At 36.4% G+C, this 27998-nt stretch overlaps 1 protein-coding gene across 1 annotated transcript in view; it reads left to right on the forward strand.

The window, feature by feature from the left end:
* The first annotated feature begins 292 nt into the window (after positions 1-292).
* Positions 293-27998, forward strand: part of CTNND2 (catenin (cadherin-associated protein), delta 2) — a 935009-nt gene continuing 907303 nt past the window's right edge. Inside the window, exon 1 of the mRNA XM_011951767.1 lies at positions 293-506. The gene's annotated coding sequence lies outside the window, so the exon portion shown is untranslated. The remainder of the gene's footprint in view (positions 507-27998) is intronic.

Consider the following 27998-nt stretch of genomic DNA (forward strand, 5'->3'; position numbering starts at 1 on the left):
CTTGGGGAGGACCGCGATCGCGCCAGGTCCCCCTCGGAAGCCGCTGTGCCTGGAAGGGGGTCCGGGGTTAGTGCCTTTCTTGGAGCTGTTACCAAGTGGCTGCCCTGCGTGCTCTCCCTCCCTGCCACCCATCTCCCCGGGAGGAAGCGTATTTAGGGCAACACCGACAATGCTGTTCCCCGCCACCCAGAGAACATACCCGGTGCATTCATGACGTCCCTAATATACGGGAGGAGACGGGGTGGGGGTGGGGAGGACTTCCCTCCAGTCTTTTGCCCTTATGTTCAATGTCATTACGATGTTTGGCTAGAACAAAATGGAAAGACTTAGTCATATGCGTCCATGGCCATGTCTTCAGGCTCCCGCGGCTTGCCAGACCCAGAGCCCCCTTGGTCTATATTTAGCGGCTTCAGAGCAAGCCTTTGCAGCCGGCTTCACAGGTTTCGGGGGCTTCTGCGTGCTGACAATAGACAGCCAGGCTCCGGAAAGCGCCGCCTGAAAACCAGGTTTGGAAGGCTGTGCGTGTGTATGGGAGATAAGCGATGCGAAATTGGGGTGATCCGTAATTAATGGCTGAAAGCGAAGCTGCTTTTTTCTTTTTTCCCTACCCTCATCTTATTCTGGTGTGTAATGTGTTTTCTTCGATTGCCACTCGGCAGGTTTCAGCCTCTACGTTCAGAATTAAGTCACTAGAAAGGTGATGCAGCCTTCCTGGTGTGTGTGGTAGGAAAACAGACTTGGGAATTTTTGGGGTGTGTGTTTGTGTATGTGTATGTGTGTGTGTATATGTGTCACAAAGAACAGTTACTTCCAAAATGCCCAAAGTTGTATTTTGCTGTAACCGTGGGGGTATAAAGGGTGTGGGAGATGAGAGAGAGGGGGGCAGGTTGTGGTTCCAAGGTGTTTTTTTTCTTTTCTTGTGTGCCTCATTTGAGCTTATCTGGTTTGCCTTAGCTCTGGAAGGTGTTATTAAGATGTATTTTTACTGTGCTCAAGCAAATATGTTTATTTAGAGAACAGAGAATGTTATAAGCATAGTATTAGGCCTGACAGGTGTAAATTTTCACTTTTAAGAACTGTGTGACCAATATTTAAGAGGCTTGGGATTTTCTGCAGTGACTTCCATGAAAATAGGGAGGTGCTGAAACTCCCCAGGAGTTATCTCGTTGTGCATACTTCATCAGGGGCTGACGCTGCCGAGGGGAGTCCAGCTCGTCTCTGCTGCTGGTCGTTCACCTACATAATGACAAGGCTTCGGGGCTGCACCACTTTTAAAATCCCATGGAGAAGTGTTTGCTGTGACTCATATCAAGTTATGGCGGTGAACCTGTGCATTATTTTGGGGATTTGTGCTACGAGAAGTGTGACATATAGGGGCGAGTATCCTCAAATATGAACTAGATGCTTTAAACTGCCCTCAGCTGTCTTTTATTAACATATCGTTGCTATACGCAGAATCTGTTCCTACTGTTGTTGGGGAAAAATGTCAAGTGGTATCGTTACTGATCTGTGGGTTACAAGGGCTCAGGGCTTGAAGGAAGACGATTACATTCCAAGTTAAGTGTTGAAATTTGGGAGGCCTTTGATTATACTAATCACAAGTCAGTGTTGCAGAAGGACTGACAAGGTCTATACGGCTCAAGTTAATTGAATACTGCGATTAGTTTTTAGCAATATTGCCTTAGTTTCACCTTATTCACATTCAGGGAACTTTCCGAGAGCACTTTGAACACACGGTTGTGCCCATTGCATTGTTTTAATATAAAATTTCTTTCAAAAAAGAAGCAATAGATGAAGTAGCATACATTTCTCATTTCCTTTTGAGCCTAGTGTTTCAGTCTTAAGCATGATTCTTAAAGGACTAGTTAGTGTTGCTCTTTGCCTGTGTGTGCACCCAGAGCGGCCGATGGGCATGAGAAAAAAACTACATGTACTGTATATGTGGATTTTATGTTATATTGTGGATTGCAAATGATATTACCTGATTGAATGGAGGTTGTTGCTCTAATAAAATTGTCATGTCTTAGGAGTTATTTAATTTGGTGTACGTTTGTGGAGTTGTATAACCCAATCATTATAGGTGTCGCTAATGTTTTCCTTGTTTGTAATAAAAGTCATGCACTGTCAAATTGCGGTATTTCTATCCGCTTTACTTCTTTCACAATAGAATACAAGCCAGTTCTTTCTCCCGGTGAAATTGTTCATCAGAGACAAAAATAAAAATCAAATATTAGTTTGCAAATGCAATTTATAGTTTTGTTAAATAATGTCTAAGGATAATATTGCTTTCATAATGGCTTGTAAAATTAAAAATGAAGTTACAATATTCTCAAATATAATATTACTTTGGTATTTAGTTGAATATGCAGTGCATTTGCAGAAAATGTTACAGAACTTGCTTTTTTCCGTTTTGTCTTATCAAACTTCTTTTTTGTGTGGTATACATTTATGTGGACTTGTTGAAGGAGTTTTCAGAGTAATTTCATCAGGTTGTCTTTAAGAAAACATTAAAATTACATTTGAAATAATGTATTGTAATTTGTCCATAAGGTCAGTACACTGTGTATGGACTAGTGTATACAGTTGTAACGAGTCAATTGAATTAAAATAGAAACTGTGACATTTTGAACTTCCAGTGATTTTTTCTTTATGATTAGCCACAGAAAATGGGAATACCCGTTTTTGTTTTTCCTCTGTGTGAACATTATTTTCACTTCCTTAGAGGGAAATCCTTGATGCTGGTCTCACTCTTCCTAACAGAGTTTTCATTTTTAAAATACTTAACATCGTTGTGAGTACATCAACTTGGATGTCAGAATTCAGGCAGTGAACAAAAACAAAGCATGGACTGCCAGTCATTTTCAAGTCCAGTACTTCAGCTGAAGGTGTGGCTCTTTCCTGGGTGATTTACAAGTCAAATACACCGCCAAGCCAAATTCATTGTTGGCTTCCATGATGGTTTTCCTCATTCATCTTCTGAAGGTGTTCTCCTGGCCACAGTACTTTGATAGCTTTCTGGTGTGTGAAAAGTTAATTTGAGTGGGAACAGTTCATGATACTTGTTGCTAGCTTCAAGTTATCTGATTATATGCCAAAGCAACAGCTTTTTGTATTAATATAAAATATTAAACTTGTCATCAGTAAATACTTTCTGTCACATTGTGTGCCAATCCATCCTACTGATTAACAAACTGCCTGGTTGGGTTTAATGAACTCAGTTATAGTCACAAACAGTACCTCCACACAGGGAACTCACAGAAATATTTGATCATACTGTGCTTTTTAGTCCATTAAATGTTAAGACTCGTAACAAAAATCTGCAGTTATGACACCTCCAGTTGTTTATCTTTTGATCACATAGCAGTTAAGTGCAATTCTAAGCTCTGAATCATGGTTAATTGATTTGTAGGAAGTGTCTTAGCTATGTTAGGATATCGAAGTTGTACTCTGTATCAATTCGTTTTTGACAAATTGGAAATAATCATTAAATAAGTGAAACAATGCTTCCTAGAAACTTTCCATCTTAGATAAATTTTCACCTGTCTCTCTTGGCACATTACTTGCAAAATGAATTACGTATATTGAAACTTATTTTATTAGGTTCCTATATATTATATATTACAATATTTTGTAGTAAAGTTACACACACACACACACGTTGTATGTCAGAGTCCAACTATTTCTTTAGAAATATATTTGTGATCTGAAATGACAATTATTGGAAAAATAAGTTTCCATAGTGAAATGCTGTTTTGCATTCTCCTTCTGGTGGGTGCAGAGATGTGGAGAGAGCACTGGCTTTTGGTGGATTCCAACCCTGTCTCTTCTTAGCTGTGTATCCCTCACCATTTATGTGATCCTCAGTTGTTAACTCAGTTTCTTCAGCTGTAAAATGGGTACAATAAGACAGAATATCTTAAAAGTTTCTTTGAGGATAAAGTGAGTAAGAGCATGGATAAGTGGCTTGTAAATTGTAAAATTTGTGTAAACACAAGAAATCAATATATACATTTTAAGACAGGTACTGATATTTTATATATATATAATTAAATAGGTTATCTAGGTTACCATCCTCTCTAACAAAGGGTATTAAATGGCTATAATTTCCCTAGCCCTACCCCTATTGTAATATTGCTTCATTATGCCGATTTGCGTATAAAATATGCTAAACTTTCTGTTCTGAAACATACCAGCCCTTTATATATTAAAGTATATAACAGTTAAGCTAAAGGAGAAGTAACTTATGTCTCCCAACACCATTATTAAAAAAGATTCTAATCTAGTAGAAATTATAAAACTTTGATATTCTCTATTAGTGTTATATTAGTCGCCTGATTAAGATCAAATTTTCTACAAAGATTAATATTGTACAAAGACTGTCATAGACAGTTTAATAAGCATCACTCTCTGTGAGGTCAGATATTACACATCTGCTCTGTTTAGAACCACAGAGCATGAATCTCATCATAATGTCATATTAAACAGTGAATGTATTACATAAAGGGAAGGCCCCCTCCCCAATTAAACTCAAGTGCTTGAAGAGAAATAAAGAGTGTGAATTGGTACCTCTTTGAAAATAGATGGTCATTTTCGCTTTCGTTTCACTCTTAAGAGCTGCAGTGAAGACAAAAAAGTGCCCAGCTCTTCCAGGTTTGAAGATGCCCAGGTCCTTGGGATGATCAAACCCAGAGGGGCTTGATTTAAAACTGTGATCTTCAGCAACATAATTTTTAGGATAATCACGATTCAGTGTATCTTGGAATTTGTTTCAGAATGTGACCTGTATAACGGGGGACAAATTTACCTTCACTCAGAAAAACATTTTGACAATAAATGTAGTTATTTGTATTCAAAATTATGTGTTGTTATGGGAACTGCCAATTATAAGTTACCAGAGCAAAATACATGTTACGATAAAAGACCTTACTGGTTTGTTTGTTTGTTTTTGGATAAAAGTAAGCAGGTGAGCCAATTCTATTTGGTTAAATAAATATATGTAACATTTCTACAAGGTTTGAATGATACAGAAATGTTACTGAATAGGATGTTTACTTTATAACACTAGATGATGGGGGAACAATTAATTCGATCATTGATATTAGAAAATACCCTTCTCTTGCCTAGGTAAGGACCAGAGTTTTCTCATTGGTAACATTTTTGGTTTGACACATGTGATTATCGCAACTGTCATTAGAAATTTTGTCCAGTAGATATGTATAAAGAAAACTGCATTTTGTGCATGTTTTATGCAGTTCGTTCTTTTGGTTTAGGAACCTCCTTATAATGTAAAAATACTTTATTGTATTATCTCTTTGCATTTAAATATGCAATAACATAAACCACAGAAAGGTATATATTTACCTTAAGAGTTATAAAATGTGCAGGAATGTGGGTTGTTGGTGTCTTTAAGGAATCAAATAAGTATCTAGCTCTCCTCCTCCCCACTCCCCATCTGAGCAAGTTGGGATATTGCAAGGGAAAAATATAAGTAAGTGACTGCCATGGGCAAAAATATCAGTTTTGATTAGACATAGCTTGATGTGGCAGTTGAATGACATCCCAGGTCGTTGGCCTTCTTTCCCTCCTCCCTCCCCACAGGGACAGAGCTTTTTCTGAGCTGGCAGAGCCAAGCCTTGCTCTCTGCAGGGAAGATGATCTCCAGAGGAAGAGAGAAGAAGCAACACAAGCTGCTCCTTTATTCTTCAGAGGCAGAGAAAGTGAAAAGCTGGAGAGAGGCCAGCAGTGTTACATTAATTAAGTTCCCTTCCCCTGAAAGGAAATATCAGAATAGAGAAGAAGTGTTCCCCATTGGCATGGTTTATAAAGAATTCTAGTTGATAGAATTCTGGATATAGTAGCTTTCACAGTGCTTTGCTTGGTAGTTGAGCTCTTTAAATATTTCATGGTATTTTGACACCACATCAAGAATTACCAAGGTAGTGTCTAATGCCCTGGTTGATTTATAGCAAGTATGGTCCATGAAATTCAGATTTATGTATAGCCAACTTTAAAATAACTTACCGTTGACATTCCTCCCCTATTTCTCATGTTATTCTTTAACTGCCAATAATTGGATCACTTTGTAAGTGGTGAGAATTAGACATAAAAAAGATGACATCAAAATCTGACTTCCCAAACCGTATATAAGTGATCCAGGCTAGCTATTATTCACAGCTTTTTCTACCTCAGTGTAAATGATTAGATTTTGGTGGCTGTTTGATGTTTCGCAACTAATAGGAGGAATCATGGACACAGTAAAGAAAGAAGAGAAAGATTGCATTTCTAAATAGATATGATTTGACTCTAAGCATGACTACTCAACCTAAAAATGCTCACTTTTAAAAATAAATTTTATTCCCTATCACATATTTTATTTGGACTTTCAAATATTAGAGTAATATAGCAGTCATTACCTTCAACAGTATAGAATGATGTAATTTCCAGAAAGAGCAACCTTTTTGGTAGCTCCAAATGTAAAAGAGCCACAGTTCAATCTCTCATCTCTAACACAGTCTTCACTGGTGTGGAGCCTTGTTCTTGGGGTCATGGAGAAACTGAATAAGGAGGAAGAGGAATCCTCCAGAAAGACAGAGAAGTGTTATATAAAAAGTCTCAGAGATAGTAAAAATTATCTCATTAACCCGGGACATGGAAGGTTGATGCAGAAAGGCTGGGGCTTGTAGCATCTGGATCGGATTATTTGTGTTGCTTAACTTGGGTTGAAAAAGAGTAATGTTAAATTCATAGCAGGTACATAGATATGTTATGGCACCTCTAGCCAAAGAAATACGCAATTATGAATTACGTTTTCAGAGTAGCCAATTATATGAGAACTGTTCATGATACTAAAGCTAAGAAGATAATCAAGGCAAATAACTATATTGAATGTGATACCCAGCACACATACCCACTCACAAATGTGAGAACACAGTGTTTATGTCAGGGTTTCAAGAGTTGTATTCTTTATATGTTACTTTTCTACTAAATATATCACATATATATAACATTATGCAGAAGAAAAGCATGCCTTTCCATTCTTGAAAAGAATAGTATATATTTATTTTGGAGTGAAGTTCATTAATTAGCTGAATGCATGACTTAAAGTTAACAAAGGTCGTTCATCATGGAATGTAGATTACACAGATTTTGTTCAGCCATACTTATGTTTTCTCTTCTTTAAGTTTGAGATTTGTTTGTTTTCAAAAGTAATGCATGCTCATTGAAAATTCAAAAATACAGAAATGATTAAAAGAAGTTAAAATTCATGCATGGTTGCAAGCCCCAGAAATGACTATGTTTTTTAGCAGAAATGTCAAGCGATACACATTTTTAAATTTAGAAAAAATTGTTCATATTCTGTTTAGTTACCTATTAACATCTCATATAATTAGCATCTTTAATGTTTTTTTTCCATAGCTTTATGTAACATTATTTACTTACATCAGTCTGTTTTGGAGATTGATGACATTTTCATTTTTGGTAGTTATATTTAATGCTGTAATTAAGATCCTAATAACTAAATAGTCATCATCAGATTATTTACTCTAGATTACTTCCTAGAAATGGATGTTTTCAAGGTTGTTGATATATGTTGTTCATTTGTCTTCCAGAAAGATTATATAATTTATATTTCTCTCAGCATTGCAGGAGTGTGCCAATTTTCCCATGATTTCAACAACACTGGGTGCTGTAATGAGAAAAAAAATCTTCCAATTACATAGGGGAAATATTGTGTTTTCTTCTAATTCATTAGCTTCTCTATTAATATTTCTGAGGTTAAATATTTTATAATTTTGTTGTCCGCATCTAATTTTTTGTGAATTATCTTTTTATATCTTATACACATTTCTCAATTTATCTATGTTCCTTTTTAAAAATTTATTTATATTGTTTGTCTATAGTAATTATGTGACTCTTTGTCATGTCTTAACAGCTTATATATCATTTTATTTGTTCCTATTTTGGGAGCATAATTCTAAAGCTTGAAGTTAGACTTATTTGTCCTACAGGAGTTCTTCTTTGAGGAAACATTTTACTGCTTGCTGATTTCGTGTGTCTCAGTAGTAAATACAGCAGTGGAGCAAATGGTTGAGAAAATAGCTCCAAAGCTATACCCCAGCTGACTGAGTTCATATCCCAACTTTATCATTTTCTTAGTGAGTGGATAATTTACCACTAAGTGTCATTGTTAACACAGGGGAAACAATAATTCCTGTGTCTTCAGGTTGTTGTGAGGGTGAATTAAGAGACCATGGACTTAAAATACGTAGCAGAGTATGTGGTGTATTCACGATTACAACACACACTAGCTGTTTGTGCTGTGAAATAATACAGATGCCAGATGCTTTTCTATAATTCTGGCCTTTGCTTTTCCCAGATGAGGCATAGTTACGCACCTGCACAGACTCCAGGACCACTGTGTGAAAAGGCAAGATGTTTGTGGCAGTCTGGGGCTCATGGGTGCAAGTGCTTTGTGTGTGGTTCTGGCAGTTTACTGTGTATTCTTCAGGGATGCCTCACTTCTCAAGTTCAAGTTCCTTGGGAAGAGTCAGGACGCTGTTTTTAGGCAAACACATGATTTTCTACCTTCTCCCCCTGCTCCCAGGCACACACTCCTTCTCTCTGGTCACATAGGACCATGCTTCTCCCCAGCCCCACTCCATACTAGTAATCTGTCTTTTAAAATAATTGATCCACAAATCACCGGATAGTAGTAGGCACGTAACAAATAATTAATCATTTGGGGCAAAAATGGTTCCTGAACCAAGATTTCTTTGCTTGCTCTGGGTTGGTTTTGGGTACCAGACACTGCAGCACCCTGGAGGGACCATTGCCTTAGGATGCCGAGTTCTGGGATCTAAATCATGCTTGGCACTTGCCTTCTCTTGTGACTTTGCTTCTTTGCCTATTTTGTCATGTGTTCATTGGGATAACAACTCACAGGGCTTTGGTGAATGTGCTGTGATAATTTAGGTGAAAATGCTTTGTGAAGCTTAATCATAACGAACATTTAAGTATAAAATATATTCTCGGGAACTTTTGGTGCACTTCAAAAATACAGTAATGGTGGGGGTAAGAGTTCGAGTCAAATGATTTTCTTGCCTATAAAACTAAATCTCTGAATTTCATTACTAATGTCGTTATAAAATGCCCACTTCCATAATGGCTGTAAAGATATTGCCACATTTCATGCTACTGTGTATTGCCTAAAGGAAGAATTCTCCTTTATCCATCTGTAGAAGTAATTCTTGTTATTTCTTCATACTGCTTCAAATATTGTACGTTATACAAAATTGGCCCAAAAAGTTTCTTGTGTTTTTTTCTTGTGGCACAGATATTTGCTGCTTAAAGATGGGAGTTGAATGAAGCCCTATTGTCCCTCAAGAGTAAAGTCTGTAGAAATGTCTCCAGAATATTATTTTCTGTGTTGGTGGACTGCCGAGTCTGGCACCTGTGAGGTTTTATCAGAACAGTTTTAGAAGTGTGAACCATAGTTGGCTTCCATTTTTTGAGCATATTTCCTTAAATACTTTGAACAAAATTGCACAGAATTCTTATCGCTCTAACTCTAGCCTGCCAATAGGAAGAAATCATGTGTAAGTTACAGAAATCTAATTTATTCTCGATTCCCAAAACTTTTGAAGGAAGTAAAGAAGTCAAGTTAAACATTCCTCGATGAGTATGTTACTTAGTGAGTTACAAAGTTTTAGATACTTGAGAGGGTATGCTAATCTTCATTTTGCTGACTGCCTATAGCAATTTCAGATATGAGTTCCTTTCGTTATAAATCAAAAGTCTTCTTTCAGCAGTTTAGCACAGGTTGTGTGATAAATTGTACCGTGACACCGTAATTCCTGTTGCCGCAGTTGAGGGGACTCATGGAGTGTACTTAGCTTGTACTTGTGGACATAGGAAAGAAGCAGAGTGTCAGAGGATAGAACCAAGATGATGGCTGGAGGAAATTAATGTTCAGGCATCATCCTTCTTCCTCTGCAAATATAGGCAATGGATGTGGAAGGCTGAGGATGTTCTCATGAGATAGGAGCTGGGAGTCTGGTAACACCTAGTAAGTGCAGGAATTTCAAGAAGTGGGAAGGTGCAAGGTAGCTTAAACGTTTTAGAAACAGAACTATTATAATGGGCAAGTCCACTGTTTATTGATTTATGCATTCATTCAACAAACTGGACAAATTTAATTTTAAAAGAAACAAGAAGTTATAAATGGTAGCCAGCAGCAAGCTCTGGATGTATATACCTCCAACGCTACATAATCTGTCCCTCTCTGAATGGTATTTTTCTAGTTGAAGGGTAGCTATTTCTATCCTTTTCAAACATAGATTTCCAACTGAGATGGCTGTGCAGCCTTAATTCCATCACATCTCTGAAATCCTTCCCTTTCTCCATGTGCCGATTCTCTTAAAATGCATTAATTGCTACTAGGATTCAAGATCTTTCAGTAGTAAACATAAATACTTTATGTTTACATAGTAATAATATGAGTTTATATGGCTTCCTTGTGGCCTGATAAATCGTGCGTTTTACAGTAGTGCAGTCAGACCTACAGAATGGCGGGCAGTGCAGAGCCGCAAGTGGGAGAGCTGGTGACGGGGCTGGATAAAGCGCTGTCTTAAGTTGAACAGAGTGTGGGAGGAAATATAAGCAAAGTTATTCCGTAGAATTTTATAGCATGTTAGTCTTTACAAGTGCTTTCTCATATTTTATCTCTTGAAAGAGAGGATAAGAATTTTGAAAGCAATGTAACAGATTTTTGGACCAGTAGTAGATTTCGTCGTGTTCAGTGACTCTTGGAATATCCTTAGGTGATATTCATCTGATTTTAAATATACATGCTGTTCCTTACAGTTATTTATCATTTTAGCTAATTGAGATGTGGTGGGCCAGGATTTGGTGGCTATGTGAATTCTTTTTTAGAAAGAAGGTGCTATCTAACTCCAAAGATGTTTTTTCTTTTTCTTTTTCTTTTTTTTTTTCAGTTTCTCTCAAGGTCTTTGATGCTTACACAGTTGTGTGTTGTCCTTTGCCTTTCCTTTTTCTTTTTATTCTTTAAAGCAAATTGCTTTGTGGATTATGAGGGAAGATATTTCTTGTTTGCTGTAGCTTATTAATTTTCAATATGTATACCCAGGACTTATGTTAAATTGTTACTTCTACTACAGAAGTGATTTCAGTTTTTCTGCTGAATATTTTTCATATTAGTAGAGCATTGTTACTTACATGTTTACTGTCAGCATAGCTTTGAAGATAGATATTTCTGGTTATTTGGAGAAATGTAGGACTGTTCGTACATTGATTAGAAGGCACTGAGAAGACAAATAAGGTAGGCTAGTCATCTAATATCAGCACGTGGTGCTATACTGTTTGCATGAAACCATTGGCATGTGGAAAAGTTCGCCATCATCAACAAGCTGCGTGTGCATACTAGGCTTAAAAATATAGACACAATGCAAGATGTCAGGTTTTCTGATGTGCAGATGTGTGATGTTATAGAGAATATTATGATGTCAGAAGAATTTGTGAAGCTGTTAATGAATCACCAGGAGAAGATGGTAGAACGTTCTGACAACAGATTCACAGACTGTGCTGTAGCACTGAGTGGATAATTGAGTACCACATGGAAGGGCATAAATGTTTCCTAAGGGCACAGATATTTCCAAATTTATTAACATACTATATCCCCTTTCATCTCAGAAGTTCAGGAAAACTTGTCCAATGTCAAGTGATAGTGCATCCTGTCTTTGGAGGGATTCCACCAAATTTTTCCAAGACCGTCACAGTTGGCTCAGGCTGCCCTAATACTACAAATTGTGTGGCTTAAGCAACATTTATTTCTCACAGTTTTAGAGGCTGGAATGTCTACAATCAAGATGCTGGCAGATTTGATTCCAGGTGAGGGCTCTCCTCCTGACGTGCAGATGGCCGCCTTCCTGCTCTTTCCTTATATGGCGTTTTGTAGAACTCTCATCTGTTTTCTTAGAAAGCTACTGATCCCTTCATGACGACCCCATCCCCATCACCTAATCTAACACTAATTACCTTCCAAAGGCCCCATTTCCAAATGCCATCACCACAGGGGCTAGGGCTGCATCATATTACTTTGGTGGTGGGTGGGGAGAAGACGCAAACATTCAATCCATAACAGAGACCACAGGATGAAACCAGCAAGGTACCCAGTGTCAAGGAAGGCCAACCTCTGGTGGCAGATTTTGGAACTTTGGTATTGAATTATTCCCTAAATGAATGATAATTCCTGATGGATAACATGAAGCTCTTTGAGCTGTTTTATTAATAAGTGATTATTTAGCTCTCTTTAAATGTTTAGCTTTGATTTATAAAATTTGGAATGTGATACACAGAACAATATGGTATATAGAGTACCTAGACCCACATGTCTATATTTATTAACATATGGCATTCCAGAGTTCCTTTTTATGTGTATTTTTCAAAATTGCACGGATGCTTCACATCTTGGTTGAACCTCCCACTTCTTGCCACCTTCAGTCTTAAGAGGCTGATCCAGCTGTCTCATTGCCCACCAGGGTTTCTGCAGCAGGCTCCTGCCTGGCCACCCCACTGTGAGCTCATCATTCCTACAGCTGTCCTAGGGCTCCTTCTAATTCACTCACATCTTGCCTTTGTTTATAACCCTAGCGGTGACAACCAGCAAAAGGTCCACCTTCTTTCTATTTTATCTCCCCTCTCTGTTCCCGGGTTTATTAGGCTGCAGCCACTTTGGCCGCCTGTCTCTGCTGATCATCCTGCTAAAGCAAATGTTTCTGTCCTAACAGTTATCCTTTTGATCTTTTTCATAACATATGAGTGATAGAAATCATCTTATTTATTTGTTTTATTTATTTATTTGTTGGTTTATAGGTTTATTTCCTTGTTTCCTTCCATTAGACTGCAACCTCCTTGAAGGTTGGTCATTAAAATGACTTTAAAATTGATCATTTACTGATATAGTACACATAGGAACTCACAAGCATTAATGTATACCTGGCTTCTAAGTAGCTGCCTTATGAAGGATAAAATTTTAATATATGGTCATCAAGTCATATAATAGATAGATGTTGAAATCAGAAGACAAGACAGAAGGCAGATAGTGTATCTGAAGGGATGTGAGAGATCAGTATGAAGATGAGTTTGTAAGAGCTGCCTGCCTTTCCATGCACAGATGTAATATAGTGCTTTTTGCCTCTCAGGTCACTGCCATGGATTTCTTGGCATCCTCAGATAGAACAGGTTGTCTTTCAAAGGCAGGTTATCTCATGATAAATACAGCTATGACAGGTTTTTGTGTCAGGAGGATATGTTAAATATATGAGAATATACTTTTGGTTCATGATTTTAATATGAACCAATATAGAAACAAAAAATAGAACGGTACCAAGTTTATGTTTTCAGGGACCAGTAATCAGTGTCTCAAAAAAAAAAAAAAAAAAGTAGTGGACTGTGAACTGCAGGAAAAAGTTGATTCTGATGGGAAATTTCAGGCTACTTTTTCAAGACATTATAATGAGAAAGTGTAGATGAATAATGGCAAAATTGGAAGTACAAATATATAATTATCAAAATAGATTTATTTTCTCAGATTGAATTTATATTTTTCCTTATCTTTAAATTGAAGTTACTATCTATGACTTGGAATATTGTTAACTAAAAGAAAAGTAAAGTATTTTAAAAGACTATAAAATATTCAGATGCTAATTTTGGCATAAGACCAAAGTGATAAAGGTTGAAAACATTGTGATGTCCTTTATAAAGAAGAAATTTTAATGTGTTTGGGATATGGAGTTTTAAAAATTGCAATGTAATAAAATGTTAGAAGTGAATTCTTATGACTTCAAGCGTGATATTTTAGTAATTCCATGTTTACTTTTTTTCATCCCATATAAGAAATGTCTGTATCTGAGAATTTATATTAATACAAAATGAAGTATTTGCTTTTATAAACTTTAATATTTCTTGTTTGGACTCCACTATCACGAAATCCCCTGCTTATTTAAATTAGCTGTGCCTTTAGCGAATTATGTCTTTGAAATATAAACCTGCACGTAGAAATGCTTGAAGGTATCAAATGTGTCATTAGATTGGGGAGGTTCCTTTGGCCTAACAAGAGTATTTTAAGGTAGTTCCCCTTTGATGTTTACATTGTGACTACCCACTCAAACACTAATTTAGATTGAGTTGTTTCTCTCTTGGAGCATTGAATTGGCTACATAGCTGTGCATCTGTAGTGTTTGAATCTGCTCTAAATTATGTCTTGAAATCACTAACTCAGTTTTGTCCTAGAGAGACATTTGAAGGTTTGTAACTGAAAATGTGTCACCTGTGGTGTGTCTGGGTGCAGGTCATCTCAGGACTCGGTGGAAGGTGGCATTCTGGCCCCTTCTCCCTATCTTCAGCTGCATGATTGACATTCTGCCTGCTGTCTAGTAATTCCAGCTTTTGGCTTTGAGTCTTACAGAAAGAAGGAAAATGGCCTTCATCTGATTATTTACCGAGGGTGGTACATGCCTTGTAAAGTTTTCTATTTAAGAGTCATTCTAGCGGCTGGGCGTGGTGGCTCACTTCTGTAATCCCAGCACTTTGGGAGGCTGAGGTGGGCGGATCATGAGATCAGGAGTTCAAGACCAGCCTGGCTAACATGGTGAAACCCTGTCTCTACTAAAGATAGAAAAATTAGCTGGGCGTGGTGGTACCTGGCTGCAGTCCCAGTTACTTGGGAGGCTGAGGCAGGAGAATTGCTTGAACCGGAACTGAGGGGCTGTGGTTGCAGTGAGCTGAGATTGCACCACCTCATTCCAGCCTGGGTGACAGGGCGAGACTCCATCTAAAAAAAAAAAAAAAAGAGTCATTCTGGGAGTTTGAAGAATACACAACCAGGCCTACATTGCTGTGTTGCAAGTAGTAGGTAGGATCATGTGAAGTTTCTGACAGGTGACTATGTTTGACCTATAAAAATGTTCTCATTATTTTCCTTCTCCTCAATGGAGGAACTGATTAACAATTGAAAAATAACATGTATTCCTTTCTTCCCCCTGAAATTCTTCATTTGGTGGCTTGACAAATAAGAGATTTGAATTCTCTTGTGTTTTCAAGTACTAAGGGAGATGTGCCAACTCTTAGGTCATGGGGGAAACCATTGATTGGATTAAGGTTGGCAAGGCTGGAAAGAATTAGCTTAAGTCCCTGGGCAATTTAAAGAACTGTGGGCCAGTATGTTTGGCCCTGGGGAATGGGGTGCACGCAGTCACTCTCTGTCACAGGCAAATATTCTTATCTTCGTCAACCTTCTACCTTTCCTGGGTCTTTTAGCCTAGCCGAAAGGTTGTAACTTTGGCCTCTAAGCTATAGTAGGTTTAATTAAAGGACAGATGCAATGTTCTAATATTTATAATATTCTATTTTCTAAATTTTAGCAACATTTTGTTGTTGTATTTTGAAATGTCAGATGATTATTCTAAATGAGGTTAGAATTAATTTAAGAATGCCATTCATTTATAAAATTGAAGCCCTGAAGTCTTGTCCAAATGTTTACTTCAAATTGAATATGCTGGTAATACCAGGTTGAAAGCATTAAAATATAATTTAGCATCCAAGGAGATGAGTAAGCAATTCATGAAAACTTGTCAATTTAAAAAATCTCATTGATACATACCTTGATATAATGTGTTGAAAATAGTACTTTACTTTTGTGACTTCCTCCACAAAGCCCATAACCTCAGTCTAATCATGTGGAAAACCTTCTACAGAGTGCCTGACCTGTATGCCTCAAAACTGTCAAAGGCATCAAATACAAGGAAAGAAACTGAGAACCAAGAGGAGCCCAAGGAGACACGATGACTAAATGTGATGTGGTGTTTTAGATAGGGCCCTGGGACAGTAAAAGAACATTAGGGAAAATTACATAAATCTGAATGAAGTATGAACTTTAGTTAATAATAATGTATCAATACTGGTTCATTAATTTTAACAAATGTGCCATAGTAATCTAAGATGCTTATAATAGGAGAAATTAGGTCCTAAAAGGTAAAATTTATTTCTTTTTTACAACGTAATTTTTAACACTAGAAGTTTTTTTTTTTTAATGCTTGCTCAAACTTTTTAAATACCTCTGTAAAGGGAAAGATGTTTTTGTTTGATTTTAGTGGGGTTAGACTATGTCCCAATATTTTAGAATTATCATTCAAATTGATTTCTAATTAAATAGTAAATCAGCCTAAAATATTTTATCAGTTACATCATGGATTTTTGGCAAAGGTGAGGGGAAGGAGAATAAGTACTCAAAATTATTTTGAAAAAGCAATAGAATGGAAAATGTCTTATTTGATGGTGGCTTGGAATCAAAAGAAACAGATAACTTGATCTTTGTAAAATTGCTCAGGTATTTTGTTTAGAGTATGGCTTTTTATAGAAGCAAAGAGCATTTTCATCATGTTTTGAAATTACTTTAACAAATGAGTGGGGAATGCTATCTTCTTTCCATTTACAAGGCCAAAAAATGTAATTACTCTTTAAGAATCATCTTACTGATAATCTGAAGATAGACTTTTAATGCCTCCTCACCAGCCCTTTTACCCAACCCATGTAATCCTTAGAAAGTATACATAGTTAGGGTTGCTAGATTTAGCACATATAAATACAAGATGCCTACTTTACTTTGAATTTCATATAAACCATACTTTTTTTTTTGGTGCGATTATGTTCCAAATATTGCATGGCACACACTTGTACTAAACAATTGTTTGTTGCTTTTCAGAAAACCAAATTGAACTTGATTTGTTCATGGTTCAATCTTGGTAGGTTACATGCATCTAGGAATTTTTCTATTTCTTTTATGTTTTCCAATTTTTTGGTATATAGTTATTCATAGTAGTCTTGAATGACCTTTTATATTTCTGTGGTATCAGTTGTAATGTCTCCTTTTTCATTTCTGGTTTTATTTGGTTATTAAATAACCAAATAAATTACTATTTGGTTCTTCTCTTTTTATCTTGTTTGGTCTAGCAAAATATTTGTCATTTTATGTATCTTTTGAAAAGAACTCAACTTTTTGTTTCGTTGATGTTTTATACTTTTGTCTCAGTTTCATTTATTTCTGCGCCAACATTTTTTTTCTTATACTAATTTTGCGTTGGTTTATTCCTGCTCTTCTGGTTCCTTGAGGTGCATTTTTAGGTTATTTATTTGAAATCTTTCTACATTTTTGATGTAGGCATTTATTGCTATAAACTTACTCTTTGTACTGCTTTTTTTGTATTCCATAGGTTTTGGTATATTGTGTTGCGTTTCCATTTTTATTTACTTGAATAAATTTTAAATTTTTCTTCTTAATGTCTGTATTGACCCATTGGTTATTCAGAAGTGTGTTGCTTAGTTTCCATATATTTGTAGTTTTCAAAGTTCCTCTTTTATTGATTTCTAGCTTTATTTTGTTGTGGTCAGAAAATGTACTTGATATGATTTTATTTCTAAAAATTTGTTGATACCTGTTTAGTGGCCTAACATATGGTCTGTTCTGAAGAATGTTCCATGTGCTGATGAGAAAAAATGTGTATTCTGAAGCTGTTGGATGAAATGTTCAGTAAATGCAGTTAGGTCTATTTGGTTCAGAGGGTAGTTTAACTCCAGTGTTTCTTTGTTGAATTTCTCTCTACTGCAGCCTATTTCTCCTTTTAGATCTATTAATATTTGCTTTATGAAAGTGGGCACTTTCCTTTTGGGTGCATATATATTTGCAATTATTATATCCTCTTGCTGAATTGACCCAAAGATCATTATGTAAGGATCTTGTTAGTCTCTTTTTTATAGTTTTTGACTTAAAGTGTATTCTCTTTGATATAAATGTAGCTACTTCTGCTCTTTTGTGGTTTCCATTTGCACGGAAAACCTGAACAGACCAATAACAAGTAATGAGAGTAAATCAGTAATAGAAAGTCTCCCAAAAGAGAAAAGTTCAGGGCTGGCTGACTTCATGGATGAATTCAAATGTTTAAAAAACTAATACCAATTATTTTTAAACTAGTCCAAAAAATTGAAGGGGAAGGAATTTTTCCAAGCTCATTCTATGAAGTCAGCATTACTTGAATACCAGACAAGGAAACAACAACAAAAAATAACACTACAGGCCATTATCTCTGATTAACATATATATAAAAATCCTCAACAGAATACTAGCATACTGAATTCAGAAGCACATCCAAAAGTGCTTTTATACACCATGATCAAGTGAGATTTGTCCCAAAATGCAAAGATGGGTTAACATATGCAAATCAATGATTATGATGCATCACATCAACAGAATGGACAAAACACTATATGATTATCTCAATAGATGAAGAAAAACATTTTGATAAAACTCAACATCCTTCATGATAAGAACTTTCAACAAATTAGTTATAGAAGGAACGTGCCTCAAAACAATAAAGGCCGTATGTGACAAACCCACAGCTAACATCACAGCGAATGGGCTAAAGTTGAAAGCCTTTATTTAATATCTGGAGTAAGATAAGGATACTCACTTTCTCTACTTTTTTTCAAGATAGTACTGACACTTCTACCCAGAGTGATTAGACAAGAGAAAAAAATAAAGTGCATCCAGATTGGAAAGGAAGAAGTCAGATTATCCACTGTCTGCAGATAGCATGATCTTACATTTAGAAAAATTTAAAGACACCACCAAAAAGGTACCAAAACAGGTATATAGAGCAATGGAATAGAACAGAGGCCTCAGAAATAACGCCACAAATCTGCAACCATCTGATCTTCGACAAACCTGACAAAAACAAGCAAAGGGGAAAGGATTCCCTGTTTAATACATGGTGTTGGGAAAACTGGCTAGCCATATGTAGAAAACTGAAACTGGACCCCTTCCTTGTACCTTACACAATAATTAACTCAAGATGGATTACAGACTGAAACATAAGACCTAAAACCATAAAAACCCTAGAAGAAAACCTAGGCAATACCATTCAGGACATAGGCATGGTCAAAGACTTCATGACTAAAACACCAAAAGCAATGCCAAAAAAAGCCAAAATTGACAAATGGGATCTAATTAAACTAAAGAGCTTCTTCACAGCAAAAGAAACTATCATCAGAGTGAACAGGCAACCTACAGAATGGGAGAAAATTTTTCCAATCTATCCATCTGACAAAGGGCTAATATCCAGAATCTACAAGGAACTTAAACAAATGTACAAGAAAAAACAAACAGTCCAATCAAAACGTGTGCAAAGGAAATGAACAGACACTTTTCAGAAGAAGACATTTATGCGACCAACAAACACATGAGAAAAGCTCGACATCACTGTTCGTTAGAGAAATGCAAATCAAAACCACAATGAGATACCAGTTAGCATGGCAATCATTAGAAAGTCAGGAAACAACAGATGCTAGGGAGGATGTGGAGAAATAGGAACGCTTTTACACTGTTGATGGAAGTGTAAATTAGTTCAACCATTGTGGAAGACAGTGTGGCAATTCCTCAAGGATCTAGAACTAGAAATACCATTTGACCCAGCAATCCCATTACTGGGTATATACCCAAAGGATTGTAAATCATACTGTATATAGTAAATTCTACTATAAAGACACATGCACATGTATGTTTACTGCAGCACTATTCACAATAGCAAAGACTTGGAACCAACCCAAATGCTCATCAATGATAGACTGGATAAAGAAAATGTGGCACATATACACCATGGAATACTATACAGCCATAAAAAAGGTTGAGTTCATGTCCTTTGCAGGGGCATGGATGAAGCTGGAAACCATAATTCCCGGCAAACTAACACAGGAACAGAAAACAAAACACCATATGTTCTCATTCATAAGAGGGAGTTGAATAATGAGAACACATGGACAAAGGGAGAGAAACATCACACACCCGGGCCTGTCAGGGGGTGGGGAACTAGGGGAGGGATAGCATTAGGAGAAATACCTTATGTAGATGACAGGTTGATAAGTGCAATTGATGGCATGTTTATACCTATGTAACAAACCGGCATGTTCTGCACATGTATCCTAGAACTTGAAGATAATAAAATAAGTGATAAATGCAGTAAAGTTTCAAGATACAAAATCACAATAAAAAAAGATAGCATTTTTATCTGCCCAACAGTGAGCAATCGGGAAAGGAAATGAAGAAAGTAATCCCATTTGCAATAGCTACCAAACCCCCAATCTTAGGAATACATTTGACAAAGGAGATAAAATAGTTCAACAGTTAAAACTATAAAATATTGATGAAAGAAACTGAAGAGGACACAGAAATAGAAAAATATCCCATGTTCATGAATTGGAATAATTATTATGTTAAAATGAATATGTCCATTCTACTCAAAAAATCTACAGATTCAAAGCAATCATGCTGAAAATGCCAATAACATTCTTCACAGAAATAGAAACAACAATTAAAACATTTTTATGGAATCAATAAAGATTCTTAAGTAGCCAAAGCAATCCTGAGCAAGAAGAACAGAACTGGAGGCATCACACTACCTGACTCTAAAATATATTGTAAATCTATAGTAACCAGTACTGCAGTAAGCTGTAGTACTGTTATAAAATCAGACACACACCAATGAAACAGAACACTAAAATAAATCCATGTATTTCTGGTTAACTGATTTTTGACAAAGGTTCCAAGAACACACAGTGGGGGAAAATACAATCTTTTAAATAAATGCTGCTGGGAAAATTAGATATCTATTTATTTGTGTATGTTGAGAGATATTCTTTGGAATAAACTAGACCCTTATTATTTATTATCCTTTATCCTACAGAAGAATAAAACTAGAACTCTGTCTCTCAGCATGTACAAAAATCAACTCAAACATTGATTAAAGACTTAACTGTAATACCTGAAACTATGAAACTACTAAAAGGAAACATTGGTGAAATGCTGTATGGTTTTGGTCTGGGCAAAGATTTTCTGGATAGGATTTCAAAAGCACAGGAAACAAAAGCAAAAATACATAAATGGGATCATATTAATATTAAACTAAGAAACTTCTGTATAGTAAAGGAAACAATCAATAGAATGAAGAGACAGCATACAGAATGGAAGAAAATACTTGCAAAGTATCCATCTGGCAAGGAGTAAATATCCTGAATATATAAGAATCTCAACAGCAGTTATAATAATAATGGTAATAATAATCCAAGTAAAAATGGGCAAATAATCAAAAGGAAATAGGATATCTTAACAGGTACATGAAAAAATGATCTACAGCTCTGATCGTCAGGGACATTCAAGTTGAACCCATAATGAGATATGGTTTCAACCCAGTTAAAATGGATATAATCAAAAGGAAAAAATATAACAAATGCTGGCAAGAATGTGGAGACAATGAAACTCTTTTACACTGTTGGTGGAAATGTAAATTAGTACAGCCATTATGAAAGTAGGACAGTTCTTCAAAAAACTACAGATAAAAATACCATATGGTCCAGCAATCTTTTGGGTATCTATACAAAGGAAAGGAAATCAGTATGTTAAAGAGGTATCTATGCCCTGTTTATTGCAGCACTATTCACAATAAACAATATATGAAATCAGCCTAAATGTCTATTGATGGATGAATGAATAAATTAAAAAAAGAATGAAATCTTGTGTTTTGCAGCAACATGGAAAAGCCTGGAGGACATTATGTTAAATGAAATATGCCAGGCATAGAAAGACAAACACCGCATATTCTTACTCATATGTGGGAGCTAAAACATTTCATCTCATGGAAGTAGAGAGTAGAATAGTGGTTACCAGAGGATGAGAAGGATAGTGGAGAGGGAGGGATACAGAGAAGTTGGTTAATGAGTACAACATTACATTTAGATATGAGGGATAAGTTCTAGTGTTCTGTAACACAGTAGGGTGACTATCGTTAGCAATAATAGCTGGATGAGAGGATTTTGCATGTTCACAACACAAAGAAATAATAAATGTTTGAAGTGATGGACGTGCCAGTTACTCTAATTTGATCACTACACATTGTATACATGTTTTGAAATATCACATGTATCCCATAAATATGTATAATTCTTATGTGGCAATTAAAAATTAAATGAAAAATTCAAGTTAATTTATCCATGCAGAGTTTCTTGGGCACAAGGGGATCTACAATTCATTCCCTTTAATAATAATAATAATAATAATAGTAGTAGTAGCAGTAGTAGTAGTAGTAGTAGTAGCGGTAGTAGTGGTAGCAGTAGTAGCGGTAGTAGTAGTAGTAGTAGTAGCAGTAGTAGTAGTAGTAGTAGCAGCAGTGGTAGCAGCAGTAGTAGTAGTAGTGGTAGCAGTAGTAGCGGTAGCAGTAGTAGCGGTAGTAGTAGTAGTAGTAGCTGTAGTAGTAGTAATGGTAGCAGTAGTAGCAGTAGTAGTAGTAGTAGCAGCAGCAGTAGTGGTCGTAGCAGTAGTTGAGCCTTCATTCCATGTTGTAGACCCCCACATCTGACTGGTGATAGAAGGCCTTCTTCTTGGCTTATTAACTCTTTAAAATTACTGTCTTAAATGCACTTCATTGTGTTAATAATTCTAGTCTTAACCTCTGCCCAAAGTGAACTCTTACAGAACTTTTGTTTTCCATTTATTATGGAATATTTCATATATTACCTTTTATAGTAATCATTTCCTAACTTGGCAGACCTTGAAAAGAGAATATGTTATAAATTTCTGGGCCCCTCTTACAAATGAGCATAATGTTTTAATGAAAATATTTTATAATTGAATAAGGGGGGTTGTGTATCACGATGAACTAAGTTAGGCTGCTTTAACAAATAATTCCCGGTTTCAGCAGCCCACAAGAGTAAAAGTTGATATGTTTTGGGCATGGATTGGCAAGAGTTGAATGGAGAATTTGACAGTCCTGGTGACTCCAGAACCCAGGCTACTGGATCCTCCATCTCAGCACAATCTTCCATAGCCATGGAGGTAGGGAAATAACATGGAAGATTGAGTCATGTGTCGCTGACTCCTGTTTCATCAGGCAGAATGGGCCATATGACCATGCCCAGCTCTGAAGGGAGAGGGAAGTCCAGTCCTTCCATGTGCCCGGATGATGAAGAACTGAAATACTGGAGAACAACCCTGACCACATCAGAGAAAAAGCCTTTTGTGTACTTTTGAGAATTGGATAGCATACATATACTTTAATTTTGAGAGCTACTCTTTGCGGCCCCATAGTTTTTATTAGTAAAACAAGTCTTGTTTTGTAATTCTTGTACATAAAATAGAAACGAGATTTTTGTATAAGAGAAAATGAATGTCAAAAGCTCATGAACGGCACAGAATAGGATGTGAATTGTGATTGGAAACATTATTACAATAATGTGGTCAAATAAAATGGTAGCATGCTCCAGAGCCATCTTGCTGGTTTTTGATATTTCCATGGAAATTAACCTTTCTATAAATGCTGTTCCCAGATGTTAAGAAAAGGCAAATCAAACTTTTCTTGTGTTTTACATATACCCATGCACAGGCATATGTGTATGTATGTATATGTTTGTGTGTATATATACATACGTTTAATTTCTTAATAAAGTTGAAGGTCTGATTTTTGTATTTCATTTTGGTAGAAACAGTGAATCATACCCAGAAACACTTGACAATTTTAACTGTATCTCCCTGTCTCTCCCATATCCTGTCTGCCACACAGCCCTGCTGCTCTGTCATTCCCCCACCTTCCTTCCTTTCATAGACACGTCTGTCCCGAGTACTTGGGGCTCCGTGATGCTGCAGTCATGTTCTGCGGTGCCACTTGGCATCTGCCTCACCCTTCCTCTTCCGTGGGGTACTGTCTCCATGGTAACCACAGGCTGCACTGCAGGCAGCTCTGCCATGTGGGGCAGCTGGAGCTGGCAGAGGCAATCAAAGAGCGAGGAGGCCTTGAAGAACCCTGGAAAAGCTTCCAGTGCAATTGCAGAGACGGAAATGAAAAATGTTATTAATTTGAGACATCCAGGCTAGCGGCGAAACTCCCAGGAGGCCCCATCTCCCTTCCCCACCTTGCAAATGGTGGTGCCCCAATGTCCACATGCTTCCTTCTCTCTTTGGCTGCTTTTTCTCCGTTGGTGTCTCAGGAAATATGGTGTGGGCAGGTTTGAGGCTGGGCGAGAGTGAGTCTCCGCAGTGGGGGACTGCTAACATGCATGAAACAGCAAGGACTCTTAGCAAGTAATAACCTGAAATGGTGTAGACACAGAAGTTCGCGGTCAGTGGATCTTACACTGCGAACTTCAGCTCAGGATTCTGGAAATAACATCTAGTCACTTTCCCAGCTGTTCAAGCCTTAGAGCAGGTTTCTGGTGCAATTGTACTCAGTTTGAGGTCCAGGGTATAGAACACTGCCGAACATTTGCATCTGTTTTCTCTATGCATTGATCTATCCTAAAGATTTGAAGTAAACTGAAAGTACAAATGCGATTTGTTTCTTGGGCTCCTGTGAACCTTAACTTACTTGGGCCTGACCTTGTCTCTTGGGAGGTCATCCCAGAGAAAAGCCAGCAAACTTTTATATGAAATAACACTTCTTGGTGAGGAGAGAGAGTAAAGAAGAGATAGAAGAAATTCTTTAGGGACCAGAGCCAGAAAATGTGTAATGTTTATAATGGAGTTATTTATATATAAAATTGTATACCACATTTGTTAATATACACCGCTGTAGTTTTTCAAATATAAAATGAAAAACTAGAAAGGATATAATCACATTTTTTAGTGTTTCAGACTGCTTTTACAATTTCTGTTCCTTTGTGTGTCTGTCTGTACAAAATTGTTAAGCAATTCTGTACCACACTTTCAAAAGAAGAAAGCTTGAGTAGAAGATAATTGCCTTCTACATTTCTTTTCTTATACACAAGATATATTTATTTGTTTCTGCCATATACAAAGTCTCAGAATTTTGCATGCTGCTCTTTGGTATTTAAATATTTTTATATATTAGAGGAATTTATATATAGTTTAATGAAATTTGATGTTAATACTTTGAAATTGTATTTTTCTTCTCTTTGTTCTATAGCAGTTCTTCCCAAATGAAAGAAAAGTCTTTTTGTCCTTCAGATTTTGAGAGTCTTATATCTTTGTCTTAAAGAGAAATACCTCTTGATAGAATCTGATGATGATGATGATGGTGGTGGTGGTGCTCTTGACAACTATCATTATTGAAAGTGGGAATTTTTTTTTCAAACATTGATTTTCTTGCTGTGAACTAGACAGTAATATGAAATGAAAGCTTCTCAATAATAGATATTTTACATATTAGGGTTAATCTTCAAGCATATTCAAATATTGGTAACACAGCTTAAAAATTATTTGCTTATCTTTCAAAATATGGTCCTTTTAAAAATTACATATGCTTATTTCTTATAGGCTTGATTTATAATGATGATTCTAGGAAGTTTACTTTTAGAAATTAACTTCGAGACATCATAATGAATTATAGAAACTGTTTATAACTGGATGCCAATTAAAACAGCAAATAGCAAAACTCAAAGAATATAGCTAGTTTAGTACACAGAGGGAAATTTATTAGAAAAGAATAACTGATAATTAGTGAGCTAAGTACTCATCTCAAGAAATTAGGAAAATAATGGCAATGGAGTAAAATGAAAGAAAGATGAAAACCAGCTATTACAAATGTGCATATTTTACATTTAAAAATGATAAATTTCAGCATCAGACATAATTAGTATCTCTTAGTGAACCAGGAATTAAAACATTCTTAGTCTAAATAATACTGAAATCTAAGGTGTATAGTCCCATTTCAGACACAAAAATGAAAGAGTATCTGCTAACATCACTTCTTTAACCTCAGTCATTACTATAAAACAAGAATAGACATAAGAAGTATAGGCAGGAACAAGAAGAAAAGCTTAAAACTATGTGCAGATAATATTTACTTACAAATCTCAAGGGACTCTAAGGTTTTAACTGTCATAATTAAGGGAATTCAGCAAGTTTGCTGGACGAAGTATCATGATAAGTGTGGCTTGTATCTTTCATGTTTGATTTATAATAATAATTTAAAATTACTTTTAAAAGTTAACATTGAGAGATCATAGCGAAATTTAGAAACTGTTTATAACTCAGTGCCAATTAAAGCGCCTAATGTATAAACTTAAACAATGCTAGCTTTGAACACCTTTTCAATCTGCATCATTATTAAATGCTCTTAAATATGTGGTGTGTTTTTTCAAAATAGTATTTTACCCAATCCAGGCTACTGGACTGTTTCTCCCAGCTTTATTTCCCATGCAAAGTAATCCTTCTCTTTTGTTTAAATATTTATGTGCTTTTTCATTATATGTGCATGTGTGTACATACACACACAATTTGTTGCAAATATGATTATATTGATTTTAACTCTATGATTAAATGTTAAACTTGCTGACTCTTAGATGGAATTCTTCTCCATGAATTATGTTTTGACCCAAGTCACCTTTGACTCAAGTTGAAAGATTATATATACTATCTTTTCTTTTTCTTTTTCCTTCTTTTCTCTTCTCCTCTCCTCTCCTCCCCTCCCCTCCCCCCCTTCCCCTTCCCTCCACCTTCTCCCTTCCCCTCCTGTTTCCTGCCTCTCCTGCCTCCTGCCGCCTCCCTGCTCCCTCCTCCCGCCTCCCTGCTCCCTCCTCCCTCCTCCCTCCTCCTCTTCTCCTCTTTTTCTACCTGTCTATCTGGAATCATACCATGACAGGGACTGTGGATAGGGAATGATCATATCTAAGGGACTGTGGATAGGGAATGCTCATGTCTTCCACTTCTTTGTATGAATAGCACCAGGTTGAAGATCTTATAAGTGGGAGTCATTCAGGAATGTTATTCAGTCAAGCTGTTACAAAATTAGAGAATTTATACACTTTCTTCACAATTTCATCTGTTTTATTCCTTATCAAGGATGTTCCTTGTGCGATTGTGTGGAAGCAAAAGCAAACTTGCTGGTGAACCAACATTTGGTCTTGGTAACCTTGATTACTTTCTGGTCTTCATTTATGGATAGGAAACTCCATGAGCTATTGAATCTTCCTAGTATAATCTCAAGTCTCTTCAAGGTCACTGTATTAGTTTGCTGGGGCTGCTATAACAAAATACCATAGACTGGGTGACTTATAAACAGCAGTATTTATTCTCCACAGTTCTGAAAGCTGGGAAGTCCAAAATCAGGCTGCCAGCAGGGTTGGGTTCTTGATGGCTTGCAGACAGTTGCTTTCTCACTGTTCCCTCACATGACAGAGAGTTTTTGCTTCTCTTCCCCTTCTATACGGACAGTAAAATCCCATCATGAAGGCCCAACCCTCGTGACCTCATCTACACATAATTTTCTCTCAAAGACCCCTGGCTTTAAATACTGTTACATGGGAAGTTAGGGCTTCAACATATGAATTTGGCTGTGGGAAAGAGGCACAAAGATTCAGTCCATTATAGTGATTAATCCCAAATGCTTAAAATGCTTTGGGCAGCAGTTTTCTTTCCCAGGGGATGAATATTTCGAATTGAATTATGTATTCTCAGAGAAGCAACCATAAATAGCCGTGTTCTTACACAAATTCAATAGTGAATTAGGGGTTAGGAAGCAAAAATTGAAGTTGAGGGAAAAGGGAGGTAGTTTTGAAGTTGAAGAACTACGTACAGTAGTCTAACAGCTAGCTTGTACTTAAAGAGTTTGAAACCCTGAACAACAAAGGTTTCTAGCGGAATGACTGAACAATTTAGAAACCTTTGCTTCTGAAGGGACAAAGGGTTTGTGATTCCATAGGAAAATTATTTTTAAGCTATCAACTTAAGTGAAAGGATATAGTCATGATTACTATATGAGGTCAGAATTCTTCTTTGTATTCTACATGGGCAAACTAATGTGTGATTAGATTGTTTATATATCTTTTTTTACAATTGTTTGAAAGAATCAAGTCATCACTGGTACGTGTCTATTCTTTTATATTTAACTTAAAAGATGTCTAGGTTATATTTTCCTTTGAAAATT

The sequence above is a fragment of the Colobus angolensis genome, unplaced genomic scaffold (genome assembly GCF_000951035.1).
Source record: "Colobus angolensis palliatus isolate OR3802 unplaced genomic scaffold, Cang.pa_1.0 Scaffold327, whole genome shotgun sequence".
NCBI classification, from domain to species: Eukaryota; Metazoa; Chordata; class Mammalia; order Primates; family Cercopithecidae; genus Colobus; species Colobus angolensis.